Below are 15,859 nucleotides of genomic sequence, written 5' to 3'. Positions count from 1 at the left end.
AAGTTGAAACTCCATCACGGGAACCTATGGAAGGGCTGCTGACCAGTTGTTGAGGAAGGAGACCACCTGCCGACCACTTTATGTGCTGAAAAACCGGAAAAAGTGGTCGGCCAGCTAGAAATACTGGTTGGCCGACCAGTTGTTGCTACTAGACTCCACTTTGCTGCAACAGAGAGCAAGAAAGGGCATGGCAATGTATTTACAATATATGTGTGCACAACCATCCTCCCTATCATGTCATGAACTCAAGGGAGTGCGGTTCTCGACCCTCAGGCCACCAATCGCGCATTTCAATGCACGATGGCCGAGAGGCGAAGTTGCACAATTCAATGTAAAATGAATGCACAAGTAAACACATAAAGCCTAAAACTCTATCATGTAAGATCAAGAGCGTCGACGACCGAGAATTAAAGCACGTTTCATCACTTTAAGTATGAAACGTTCCTCGTTTCTTGTGTTTGGATTAACACCTATTCCAAACACAAATGCAACACATAACATGGCATGCACAATGCTATGTAACTTAAGCATGCAAACATCTAATGCAAATGGCATGCAAACATGTGAGGGACAAGCATGCAAACATGCAATTAGCAAAGCATGCAATGGTCCTTAAAGCATTAAAGCTAACAAAGAGGACCACAAAGGGGGGGTTGCAATGCATGGCACAAATGCATGAACCAATCATGGACAGAGCTAAAATAGGTCAAGACAATGACCAAAACATGCTAAGATGGAGGCTCAAAGGTCAAGGCACGCAAGCATACAAGCTAGGCCATAAAAGTGGCAACAATGCACAACACTCAAAGGCATTTAAAGCATGAAAGAAGTGGGAATATAAGCATGCTATAAGCTCTGAAATGAAGTATTAAATGATGCCAAATCATCTAAATAGCTCAAAGATAGCATGCATGAGTCAACAAAATACAAACCTAGCAAGGCCAATTGCACTACAGCTATACAAAGCATGAAAGATATGGCAAAGACAACCCAAAGCAGTCCTAGAACATGTCAACATGATACTAAAACATGCATGGAAGGAAGCCAAAACAAGCTAGCATGAAGGGCATAAGGCATGATGCATACAAGGCAAATAAGGTGGATTACACTACACCTATTAGGACCAAGCATGGGATGACTTAACCAGCAAAATTTAGAGTTATATCATGGCAAAATAACCCCAAAAATACATTGAAATGATGGCTCCCAAGCTAAGGCGTGAAGGCATACACAATGATTCAGGTTAAGGCATAAAGGGGCCAACCCTCCAACGCATTGAATGAGCAAAAAATGCAAGTGCATGAGCATGAAACATGGACTAAAATCACATAATAAATGATGCCAAATCATTTAAATAGTCCAAGTAAAGCATGCTAGTGGACTTGGTGCACGAAGCTAACAAGCTAGATTGAACTATGGCTATACAAAGCAAGTCATGCATGGTCAAAAAAATACAAATCAGAGCTAAAGCATGTTAAAACATGGACAAAAGTTTCTTGAAGTTAAGCCAAAAGCATGCTAGAACGACATGTTAAAATATGATGCATGTTAGGCTAAATCGTGGAAATGCACTACAAGTGCATGGAGCATGCAAGGGCTAACCAAACCCACCCAAAATAGAGTCATGACATGGTAAAACATCACCAAAAACATGCTGAAATGGAAACAAAATAACCTAGAATAACATGCTACTTCATGAAGCATACAAGACTAGTTTGTGTGATTTACACTACAAGTGTATTAGGCATGCCAAGGATGACCAAACCAAGCAAAAATAGTGGTAAGCCTCATCAAAATAACTACAAATACATGCTAAGAACAAGCCAACACAAGCTTAAAACACATGCTCAAACATGAGGCATATGAAGCAAGTAAACAAAACACAAGGAGAGGGGATAACCCTCTCCTATTTAGGACCCCAAAACCACCTTTCCACCACTGAAAACCCTTTGGATTTCAGTGGTAGAAAGGTCATGCAAAGGCTAGAACAAAAGCCAAAAGGGATGGCTCAAAACAAGGTCTAACAAAGCCTAAGAGGGGGTAGATCACCCCCAACGAAAAAGTGACCTTAAACAAACTTTTTAAGCATACAAAAATAGAACTTTTTCCAGTTAAGAGTTAAGCTTAGAACAGCATGCAAGTTGGGCTAAAAGCTTAAGCAAAAATGGGGCTTTTAAGGGTTACCCTCTTCAAGGCTGCAACTCCAGCAGATTTTTCAAGCTCAAACCAACCTAAGAACACCAAAATCAGCTCCTAAGCACCTCGGTAGCAAAAGGATGGTGTTTGAGTGTGTGTTTGTGTGTTAAAGTAAGACAAAACTACACTTTAAGGCACAAAAATGAAGAACCAAAGCAAGATAGATACAAAGCTATATGTATAACTCAAACCCTAATTTTTCTGACCTTAGAGGAGAGAGGAGAGGGTTCTCTCTTATAGAGAACAAAAGGAAAAGCTTCTCCAAGAAGCTAAGGCTCAAACCAACGTGTATGGAGGATGGCCCTGGTGCCCTCCAGTTGTACCAGGTGGAGGAAAATATGTCCAAAAATGTAACAAAAAGCAGTCGACCACTTTAAGTGGTCTCCCAGAACAACAACTGGTCGGCCATGGTGTGAGAGAGTCCAAGGGATGAAAACAAGCAAATGGTGTGGTGGCCGACCACTTTTGATGGTCCAAAGATCAGGGAGACCAGTTGTCAGACCAGAAAACTGGCTGGCATGAGGAAAAATGGTCTCCAAGGGGAAATACTGGTCTCCCACCCTTGTACCACCTTCCAAACAAGAAAAACAAGGTTTGTACCAAAAACAAACCTAAACGGACGCAAAACGAAAGTTCAGGAGGCAAAGCGCGTAGCTAGGAGCCTCGAAAACTAGTTGTCGAGCACCAAAAGTGGTTCATGACCACAAAAGTGGTCTCCCAAACCACAGTGGCCCTCTAGGCCAAGGAAACAAGGTGTGGTTCAAAAACCACGCCAAACAGAGAACGTTAAGCAGTCCCGAGACAAGGCACGCGACCGAAGGCTCCAAAAACCAAGAACTAGTCTCCAAAAGGGAAAAGTGGCCTACGACCACAAAGAGATGGTCTACCAGACCACCCCCTCCCACAAGGGAAGAAAAACAAGGCCTGGTCCGTAAACCGAGCCGAAGCACAAAGAGTTAAGAGGTCCGGGGGCAAGGCACTCGGTCAAAACTCCAGAAACCTCGAAACGAACACAACATGCACAATCACCGAGCGCTCAATCGATGACGTTTGAGTCTTAAGGTCAGTCAAAAATGGGGTGTCTACAGTGTTAGATTGTTTCTACTGGGCATTGGCTCACCCTATTTGGGAAAAACAATTTTCATGTACCGGAGATATGCCTCTACCAAGGCAGTAGCTTGGAGGGATTGGGAGCAAAAGCTTCTATTTTGTTGTATCTATATTTGTGTAGCCAAGGGCTTTAGATTGTGTTGAGCTAGGCTCACTTTTGTTGTCACCAAGCAACAACTTGGAAAGATGTAAGCCATTAGAGCAAACGATGATCTATGTAGCTTTCATTCTTTCTTATATCTGTTCCACATGTATATTAAACTCTGATGAATGAATGTATGTTAATTCAATTATATTTTCGCTTATGTGATGGGTTCGTTGTATTTATTTTGGGGGCATTATACAAAAAATTTATATAAAAAGCATAAATTTATACTTAGAATGATAATCTATATAATTTAAACTCAAGTTTGTATTGTAAAATCCACATCTATCTATACTATGTATAAAGCATCTAAAATATACGTGCACAAAATTTACAAAATAATAAAATAAAATATACTCACAAAGATAATATGTACACAAAATCTGTACAAATTTTTGTATTTTTTTCAATCAACATAATGAATAAAATGAAAATTGAGTTATTTTATTTTATTTTATTTTTGTAATCAACGTAATGAAGAAATAAAAACTATTAAAGAATTAATTTGTACAAAAAAAAAAATAAACAAACAAAAGTTTTCGTCATTAAGAATTATATAAAAAAAAAAAAAAAAACGCAAACATTCTTAGATCACTTACAGTCAAAGAAAAAAAAATATAAATATTGATGATTACTTGAAAAGTTATTTCTTCTAAGCAATACAGAGTTGTAAAACAATTTGGAAAAAAAAAAATTATGTATATAAGATGTAAAACAACATTTTAAAAAAAAAATGTATAAATTTGTGTAAAACAACCAAGAAAAATAATAGGAATACGAATTCTATAAATATAAATTCTGTATAATGACTCATCAAATGGCCAACTCTTGTATGAGTTTGTACTTTCCTCTTGTACTTCCTATGCAAACTCATTCAAAACCTCCGATTTTTGGTCCCAAAAGACCTCTCTTTCAATTTCTAAACTTAATAATTGTTCTTCTTCTATTACATCTCTTTCTTCCTCAATTTCGTGTTTTTCTTCAATCCATTTGAGCATCTTTAACAAACTCAATCACCTTCTTTGAAAAATCAAAAAGTTAAAAAAATAAAAAATAATAAAAAAAAATCATGTACCAGAATTATTGTAAAAGAAGAGGAAGCCAAAAAAAAATTTATACCCAAAAACAAAAAATAAATAAACAAAATTTTTAGATATTGAGAATATAATTATTAAAAACTCTTAGATCACTTACCATTAAAGAAAAATAAAAGATAGTCATCTATTGATTTGTACTTCTTTTGTTATAATTGAATAAAACACTCTTGTACTTTCTTTAAAAGAAAAAACCATTGTGAAAGAGGGGAAGAAAGCAAAAAGTAAAAAAGAAAAATAATGAAAGTAAGTTATTAGAGAAGAGAAGAAGTTATTATAGAGTAGTTATTAGAGAAGAGAAGAAGTTAGTGGGAAGTTATTGTAGAATAATTTTTTTATTATTATTACGTAAATACCACATGACAAGGTCTCAAGAAACCAAAATAGGGGTTCACTTAATATAATAGTATAGATAATATAGACAATATAGATTTATAATAATTGATTTTAAATTTGTGAAGAAAATTGTAACGATAAAAAAAGAAGGTTGTTTTTGGCTTTTTTTCTTTTTTTCCTGTGTACTTTTCTTAATTTTATTTATTTATTTATTTTTATCTTTCTAATTCTCTAATCAAGTAAAATTTCAAAGTGTACGGTTTTTAAATTTTTTGCCTTTGTGTATGTTATGTACTTTTGTAATAAAATTGGCTTCTCTCCCGTTCCAAATCGAATTGGAGAAGTGTTGTTTGACCTATTAGGCTCAATTTTGGATTCTGTTTCGATAATTTAAACTGTTGACAACCTAAGATTTGTCGAGTATATTATTCATGCAAAAAATCGAGTTGACCGAATAACAAAAATCACACATTCAAGTCAATTTTGTATGAAAAAATAAATGATAAGAAAATAAAAAATTCATACAAAAATAATCTGAAGGATTTTCAAAGATTTTTGGATAAATTAAAATGCACCCAGTTTGATTATAATAAGAATCACCCCTTGTGATTTTAGAAATTACATTTTACCCCCTGAGTTTTTAAATTTTATAACAAATCGTCTGTTTATTAATAAATCATGAAGTCAATTAGTAGTTTTTAATGATGTGAGAAATATATTTCAATTTTATTTTTTTTAGTTAATTTTGTAAAATTAAAAATTCTAACAAAGAGACATTTGTAATTTTTCAAATCATAAAGATCAATCTATACTTTAAATAAATTTTAGGGGTGTATTTGTAATTTACTCAGAGTTTTTTCTTTCATAAGAATATATTTTCCTTTAGCTCTCTTTACACGCTTAAATTTGGGCCTCAGGTAGGTTGAAACCGCTTTGGGTCCAATGCTCTTTTTGGGCTTTTACCATTTTTGGGCTAAGATTTGTTGATGGGGTCTGAGTTCATAATTTTTCCCTCCACAGGTATGGGGCCATTTTATTTGAACTCAAAAATTCAATTTAAAATTTAAAATTTTAATTCCTATTATACGTCAATATGAATTTACTAATAAAGATAACGCATATTAAATATTAAAATAAAACATATTTTTTTCTTATAGTATACACTAATCAATTATACGTATTTTTCCTATTCAAATCTCTTCATATTCTTCTCAAAGGTCCAATTATTTTCTCTTTTTTTTCTTCCTCACTCCAAAACTCTAATCTACCCTACCAAAACTTACCATTATCATCAACGTCATTATTTTTTATTATATTGTTACTTGCAAATAGAAGAAAATTTGAACAAAATCAAACAATAGATGAGATTAATAATCAAAATAATTTTTTGAAACAACCCATCAAAGAGAAGGTAAGTATTCACATAAATATTAAAGTACAATTATTGATTTCTATTTTTTTTTAACATAAAAGCGAATATTCAATCTATTTTTCGTTATTATTGTTCAGACTTTCAAAACCGAATAATAATAAAGAAAAATAGACTGAATATTTGTCATCCTTCTTCACCGTCCTCCTTTGCCGATGCCACCTTCGCCGGCGCCGGGTTTCCTGATCATGTTCCATGTATGTACATGAACAAAAGAAAAGTTTTTCAAAAGTAATTTGCATTTTTGAATTTGTTTTATTTTGGTGTATCTCAAAAGGGTCATTTGTGAACAGAAATAAGATATATTAAGAATAAATTGTAACTCCAAATAATTTAATAGAATGTGCTGAAAAGTTGGATTCACTTAAACATGTTTTTGAGGGTAAATAGAATCTCCCACTGGTAGTATGGTGCAAGTCCATGCATATATTTAGTGCAAGTATTTTATGTGTCATAGTTATGTTTGATTTCAGGATTCAAGATTCACTTTTTAAAAATTTGAAATTTTTTATTTTTCGTATTTTTTTATTTTTATTAAATTTTTAATATTTTAAGTAATTTTTTTTTAAAAAGTTTTAGATACACCTAACATAAATATACTTAAAAGTTATAATATTTGTAAAAAAAAAAAATCTTGAAAAAATATTGCATACCAAAAATATTTAAAAAAATATGAGAATTCAATACGTTTTCATATTCTTATGTATTTGTTGATTTAATTTAATTTTTTTATTTATAAATATTTTACTTTTTAGATACATCCAAGTAACGTGCATTTAAAAAAGTTTAAAAAAATGATTAAAATTTAAAAAATATTCACTAAAAACAAAAAAAAATATGAAACAAAAAACTCAATTTTCAAAAAATTAATTTCATAAAATTGAAACTAAGCACAGTTATATCTGTAATACAATTACTTTATAATTATCTCACTAATTTATAATTTTCTCATATAATTTTGGGACCCATTGGTAATTGACATGGTCTCCAAATGTCCCATATTTGATTTGGTTTATAAAAACTTATTTCATAACTTTTTTAAATTAAAAATTAATTGCTGAAATAAATATAAAAAAATATTATTTTTATGTAATTTTATCTTTTACGAAGTCAGAAATAATTTTTAAAAATTGAAATTTATTTTTATCAAATTAGTTTTTACTGTTTTTTTTTTATTTTTTATTTTTTTTATTTCTACAATACAAACCAAAACAAGCCTTCATTTTGGAAATTTTGGACAGCGAGCTTGAAAAACCAACGCTGCAATGACTCGGATGACTTTGTCGTTTTTTTTTTTTTTTTGAGGAAAAGATCAATGGCCACTTCAGGAATTTATAAGGATGGATCACTCTAAAAACTTAAAGAGTCCAGAAATTTATAAGAGCATCTCCAATCACATCCTCTTCTTAAGAGGATGAAAATAATATTTTTTATTCAATAAATAAATATAGAGGAGGTCACTATTCATTCAAACTCCAACCACAAACCTTTATTTTTCTTCATTCAAACTCCAATCAAAAAGTAATTTTTGTTCATTAATAAATATTTAATTTTAAAATTTTTGTAAAATATATTTAATATTATACTCATTTTAAAGGTATGATTTTATATTTTTTATTGATGTCAATTTTATAAAAATTAAATTTACATATTAAAAGTTATTTTGAATATAATAAGAAATGTAGAGTAAATAGTGTTTTAGAGGCTCCTTCATTTTGTTCATCCTCCCTTCATATTTGAAGGATCAATCCATCTTCCTTCATTTGGGAGGAAGAAATGAAGGATGGGTTGGAGCTCAAAATTAGAAAGGATTCTTCATATTTGAAGTTTTGAAGGATGGGTTGGAGATGCTCTAAGGATGAGTCACTCTAAAAACTTAAGTTTTACAAATTTTATAAGAAAAAAATTAAATTAATTAAAATTTAAATTTCTCCAACTTTAAGTAAAATGAACTTCTAATAAAATATTATTATCTTAACAAAATAAAAATATATATATAAACTATAATTGCATTCAACGATGTGCTATTTTTTAAAAGGGCAAAACACTACTAAATCCCAAATTTTAATTTGTTAAACCATTTGGTCTTGCCTTTTATTTTGAAAACTAATAAGTCCTATTTGAATGTTAAAAGCTCACTATAGGCCTTTTTTAGATTTCCCTCATTTCCGAACATCAACAACATTAACTACACCAACAATGTCATCAACATCATCAAACATCATAAAACATCACCAACATCATCAACATCATCAAACATCAAACATCAACTACATCATCAAACATTATCAAACATCAACTACATCATCAAATATCATAAAACATCATAAAACATCACCACCATCATAAAACATCATCAACAACATCAAACTTCAACTACATCATCAAACATCATCGTACATCAAACTTCAACTACATCATCAAACATCATCGTACATCATCAACTACATCATAAAACATCATCAACATCATCAAACATCAACTATATCATCAAACATCATCATACATCATCAAATATCATAAAACATCATAAAACATCACCACCATCATAAAACATCATCAACAACATCAAACTTCAACTACATCATCAAACATCATCGTACATCAAACTTCAACTACATCATCAAACATCATCGTACATCATCAAACATCATCAACTACATCATAAAACATCATCAACATCATCAAACATCAACTATATCATCAAACATCATCATACATCATCAACTACATCATAAAACATCATCAACATCATCAAACATCAACTATATCATCAAACACCATCATACATCATCAACTATATCATCAAACATCATCATAATCACCAACATTGTGAACATCATCAACATTGAGTGAGAAAACGTTTCTCTTGCTTCTGTGCACTGTTTGGCTTTTACTTGAATTGTAGTGTTCATCTATGAGGATTTCACGTCATAATTTTTGTAGATTTTTAATCTTTAATACAACCTTTCATGACCGCTGAATGGTGCTGCTACCTTATTTAGTAGCAAATTGGCAAGTATTTATCCCTCAACGCACCTCTGTACTATAACATCAAACTCGGGTGTTTTGCTTTGGATTCAACATCGCACCTGTGGAGATATTTTGTTGTAGAGAACATTGTGTACCAACAATAATTATTGATCTTTATCTGTACTTTCAAAAAAACGATATTATTTCATATATTAACAAAACTGAATCACAATGAATCGTAGAGAATCACTGTGAATTCATAGAGCTGTAATGAATTTATTCAAACAATCAAATTGTATGAATTGAATTGTTTTAGTGGAAATTCATATCAAATTGGTACAAATCAAATAGCAAATTGTAAGATTCTACACTACAAAAAAATTGCTTTTTTGCGACGGCAAAACGTGGTCGCAAATACCCCAAACGCCATCTCAAAAGATTTTTTGCGACAGTAAGTGACTTTTTGCGACAATAAGTGGGGGGTCGCAACAAAGGGGGTTGTAAAAGGGTTTTAGCGACGACATAACGCCGTCACCTTTTTTTTGCGACGGTAAAATGCCTTTTTTGCGACGGAAAAATTCTGTCGCAAATAACGCATGAAAATCTGAGTTTTTTTTAGACGGCACCGTGTTGCCGTCGCTAAAAATGTCTTTTGCGATGGTAAAAAATAACGTCTCTAAAGGTTTATTTGAGACAGCACCTTAGCCGTCGCTAAAGGACTATTGGCGACGCCAATAAAACCGTTGCTAAAGGCGTTACGTTTCAACCAATTTCCTATCTTTTGCGATAGTAAAGGTGCCGTCGCAAAAAATCCTAGTTCAAATTTTTTTTTTCAGACGGTGTGTGCTGTCGTCTCAAAAAAAAAAAAAAAAAAAAAAAAAAACTGTAATAAAATTATTAAAATTATGAAAATGACCTGTATTAAATGAAAAATAACTTTAAAAAAAATCGATAATTACATAATAATATAAAAAGTCCAGTATATAAATAAAAATTCATCCATAATTAAAAATATGAAAATTCATCCATAATTAAAAACATGAAAATGATCTTCCATTTTTTTCTTTTTGCTGTCATACATTGTACAAGAAAGACTAACTAAGCAGTAATATAAAGCTAACAGAAGAAAGGGCATCACTAGCATCATCTCACTAAAATTTAGCAATAAGCACATATATCTTATTCACATCTTCATGTCTGCCATGGCACAGATGATTTCAAATGAACAGAATGGAAAGACAAGGGAAAATTACAGCTCTCAACATCGCCTTCTCCACTACTTTCACACTATGCAGATATTCTTCCCTCAAGTCATCCGGTAGCCATTTACAAACCCTGAAAAATAAGGATTGTATTAAAACTAGACTAAAACAAAAAATTTAAAACTAAAATGTGCATCCCTTGAAACCATCATTAGTCTAAATTATCAAGACACACCGACAGTTCTCTAAGTCACAAAATCATACACCTAAACACCAATCCCGCAACAGGTGACAAACATCAAATGTCTGAAATAAAAGTCACTACATTAATATGGCAATGATATCACAACAATTCAAACTAATTGGACACTAGTACATGAAATTAAATCCTACAAAACTAACCTAATTAAACATGCTTCTTGGAATACAAGATAACTACATTTGATTACTATCCATGCCGTGATGAACTCAATTAAAAATCCCACAAACCTGATTCAGCTCAACTCAATATAATCTTGCCACATACAGAAAGGACAGCAACTAGGGGTGAGCTAGAATAAAGTAAACAATTACAATTATATATAACCACAAAACACTTTTTCAATGTCTTTTAAAAGATTAAAATACAATAAATCAGAATGACAGCATGATTCAGGATGTCTATTCAGAATATTAAATGGAAGTACCACCTATAAGTATCATCAATTATTTCTACCACCCCTTGCTTCGCAGTAAAATTTGTCGTCCCCAAACCATGCATGTCTGGCACTGCACATCAAATTAAGAATACACAAGATGCTTTACTTGGAACTGATCTAATCCAAAGACAACACAAAAATGGTCAAATGCAGAATTGGGTGTAAGCCTCATCCATCAATGCTTAGTAGACAACAACACTAAAGTTGATACAAAATTAACCAGCACGAACGGCAAGTCAGTATGACTCCTCCAAAAGTGCATTTCATTCAAAAAGATAAAAAGGAAACTCAACAAAGAAAAATATATTGAAAGTGGCAAGGGAATGAAGCCAAGTGGCATGCACCACTGATGCACAAGATATGAACACATCATAATACCATGTATAACAATATGATTATGCTATACAAATGTAGCAATATAAGAACTAATACAATTATGTCAATACCTTATGCATAAGTTGAAGTGCACAAAATTAACCTTTAGTAACTCTCTAACTTGATGTTGGAAGGCAAATAAAACCGACAACATAAAAAATCAAAATAACATTTTGGCTAAACCACAAGAAAGTAAGCAATCAAAACACAATGCATATTTATGGTCATTGTAATTTTCTCAATTTAAATGAAAGTACCACAAAGACAAGAAATATAAAGCATGGTAACAGTTTTATGTGATTTTTCAGACTTCTAATATGGAATACTAAAAGACCTGGTCAACTTAGAACATCAAGTCTTCAACATACAAAAAAAATATTATTAAAAATATTATTTAAAAAATGATTAAAAGAGTAAGTGACCCGTGAGTTTGGCAAGGTATTGACCCCCCACCCAAAAAACCAAAACATAACAACTACAGCAAAGATACTACAGAGCTGAACAACTTACCTTCATTAGGAAGCAAGGCTAATATTCTGTCCAAAAGGTCCTGCAAGATGTATAAATCAACCTCATATATAAAGTCTACAAAGTAGATTGACCATCACCCATTATAATTGAGATCAAAGTGATGCTCATTCATTCTCATTTCAAACACGACAGTATCACAGGATAGATCATGCACTATACATCTCTAGTTGTGCATACCATTTAAATACATAACTTCATATTATAGTCCATTATAACAATCAAGTTAGGCAAAAATATATGCTGTAAATGAATTTTCCTAGCCACTAGTAACACCAAATTGTGGGGTCCCACAGAACCTTTTCAAATGCAAAATCATGTTTGAAAGGCTAATAATCTCAACCAAAAGGATGCAAAGTCAACACAGGAGAGAGGATCTGGAAAGGCTATGAAGAAGCATGTTTGATAACCATGATAAATTAATCATGTTTGATTTCCAATCTAAATGATAAATTAGTAAATAATAAAAGTAAACTTAAAAATCAAACAGTGTCTCTTTTGTTTTGTGATTCATCCGTTTCTTTGGCCGCAAATTGAACATTTGCATAGTTGGGATTTGGGAACCAAGGGGAGCACAACCCTAAATTATTATGTGCAAAACCCTTCTTCTTTTTTTTTAATAAAGTTATCAGGGTATGTATCGGTATGAACGATACGGTCAATATCAAACAATATCGACAACTAATATCAATTAATAATGGCATCAGAAGTCCAAAATCCCAAACCATAACAGCTGACATTTAAAATTCTGGCAAACCTCTTCATATTTGGTTTTTCATTTTTCAGGAGAAAGAGGGCTAAAAATATCTTTAAAATTAAACAGAGAAAATAGATTGCCCCATTCCTTGGTTAATCTATATCAGCAGTCAGCACCAAAGGACAAAATAAAACAACAGATCATAAAAATATAAAATTCAAAAACAAAATTAATTCAAAAAATAAAAGACTGAAAAGTAGCGGTAGCACTGAAGATCATGGAGTTATTAACTAAACCCATGTCATTTTCGAACAAATTACCCTAAACCCTAAACTTATTTCTCAAACCCAGGATGTGAAATACGTTCAAAACAACTTGGGATTAGGGAAATCTGTTTCAAAATAACATGAGTTTAGTGATCAAACTCGTAGATCATACCTAAATTTCTAAATCTACACATACATAACAAAGATCGGAAAATACAAATCAAAGCAAAACCATCATCAATATCTAAAATTAAAAGTAACTAAAAGAATACCTGGTGGATGTATTCATAGAAAAATGTTAGATTTGCTAATCCACCACAATCACATTCAATTCAAGACTAGTAGTATCTTGATTGCTAATTGCTTTTTTTTTTTTTTTTTGTTTAAAACTGGGTATTTTTAAAACGAAAAAAAAGTAAGAGAAGTCAAAAGAACAAAGCAAAGAAAAGAAAACCCACTTACCAGAAAAGAACCAAAGCACCCTGTTTCAAGCCTCATGGTTTTGATGAAGACTCCTCGTGCTAGCTAACGACAACACAAGTGTGCCTACTTAGCCCACGCGCGACCTCTTCGAATTCTCGCTACTACCTCTGCCAACCCTAATTAGAGAGAGAGAGAGAGAGAGAGAGAGAGAGAGAGAGGCAGTGTTGTTTCAAAACTTAGGGCTTCGAAACTTAGGGCTCTACAAACCTGAAAGGAAATGAAAAAAAAAAAGGGGGAAAGATGGGAAAAAAAGGGGAAAATTAAGGTTTTATTTGGTTTAGATTTTCGGAATATTTTTAATATTTTGATTTTCGGAATATTTTTAATATTCTTAAAATTTAATTTTCTAAATATTTTTAATATTTTAATTTTCTAAATATTTTTAATGTTTTTAATGTTTATACAGGCCTAAAAAATTAATTAACAGAAAATAATTGACATAGAAGTTGTTTGAAAAAAAAAATGATTTGAAAAAAAAATTACTTAAAAACAATTAATTGAAAAAAAAAACATTTTTTTTATTTGAATATTTTAAAAATAGTTTGGTTATGACTGTTGATCAAAAATACAGATATCGAGTTATGAGTTGTGTGTTTGATTATCACTTATAGGTTGAATTAAGTTTTAAAAACTATTTTGAAAACTCATCACCAAACAAAATTTTTTATTTCACATGTCACATCAAACTTTCAAAACTCAATTCCACATACAATTCAAAACTCAATTCAACACTCTATTAAAAAACCATAACCAAACAATTTTTCTGTAGTAGAGGAGAGGGAGCGATAGTAGTGGTGAAAGTGGTGGATAAGAGGTGATAGTGGTGGTGGCGGCGGCGAAGGAGATTAGTGATGAAGTTGTGGTAGTGCTATGGGAGATGGAGTGGCGGCGGTGGATGAGATGTAATAGTAGTAGTAGTAGTAGTGGTGGTAGCAGTGGTGGTAGTGGTAGTGGTAGTGGTAGTGGTAGTGGTAGTGGAGTGGTGGCGATGGTAGTAGTCATGGTAGTCGTAGAGGTAAAGTGGCGACAGTGGAAGTAGTGGTGGTGGTGGAATGACGTTTGCAGTAGTGGTGAAGGTGGTAGAGGAGATAGGTGGTGAAAGAGAGAGATGAGTGAGAGACAGATAAAGGAGAGAGAGAGAAAGAGAGACAGAGTGATGAGCGAGAGAGAGACAAAGTGGTTGCTAAAAGTGCATTTTCTTGTAGTGATCGATAAATCAAGAGGGAGCTCAGTAAATAGAGAAGACGGGAGGGAGAGAGTGAGCAACGCAAACATAGTGAGAGAGAGAGAGAAAAAAAAAAGAAAGAGATAGAAAGTGAGAGACAGAAAAGAGACAGAGAGAGATAGAGAGAAGAGAGATAAGCGAAGAGACATAAAGAGAAGAGAGATGAACGAGAGAGACAGAGAGAAAGATAGAGAGAAGAGAGATGAGCAAGAGAGACAGAGAAAGATGAGAGATGAGAGAGATAAAGAGAAGAGAGATGAACAAGAGAGATAAAGAGAAGAGAGATGAACGAAAGAGACAGAGAAATAAAAGAGATGAGAGAAGAGATAGATGAGTGAGAGACATAGAGAGAGAGAGAGAGAGACAAATAGACAGACAGACAGAGAGAGAAGAGTGATGAGTAAGAGAGAGAAAGAGAAGAGAGAGATGAAGATGAAAAAATGGATAAAAAGATATAGACAAAGAGAGAGAGAGAGAGAGAGGAGCGAAAAGAGACAAACGAGAGAGAGAGACAGAGAGAGATGAGCGAGAGAGCGAGAAAGATAAAAAGAAGAGAGAGAGAAGAGAAATGAGAGAGATAAAGAGAAGAAATATGGACGAGAGACATAGAGAGAAAGAGAGAGAGACAGACAGGCAGGCAGACATAGAAGAGTGATGAGTGAGAGAGAGAGAAGAGAGACAGAGAGATAGAAAGATGAAAAAATTGGTGAAATGAGAAATGTTCAAAAGAGTAAGACGACGTCGTTTTTATTTTATTTTTTTGTAACAGAAAAATACCGTTGCATATATTTAAACCATTTTACGACTATATATATATGAAGCCGTCTCAAAGCCACAATATATATATATATATATTTTTTAATTTTTTTTTTGCAACGGTACGTATTACAATTGCAAAAAACTCTTTTTTTTTTTTGCGACTGCAGTTGGTACCGTCGCAAAAACTCTATTTTTTTTGCGACAGCAATCTCTGCCATCTCAAATACTCTATTTTTTTTTTGCGACAGCAATTTCTGCCGTCGCAAATACTCTATTTTTTGTGGCGGCAAGTAGTGCCGTCTCAAAAAGTCACATTTTTTGAGACAGCAAGTTGTGCTGTCTA

The sequence above is a fragment of the Camellia sinensis genome, chromosome 15 (assembly GCF_055761805.1).
Source record: "Camellia sinensis isolate YWXY chromosome 15, ASM5576180v1, whole genome shotgun sequence".
NCBI classification, from domain to species: Eukaryota; Viridiplantae; Streptophyta; class Magnoliopsida; order Ericales; family Theaceae; genus Camellia; species Camellia sinensis.
Note: the sequence above shows the minus strand (reverse complement) of the source record.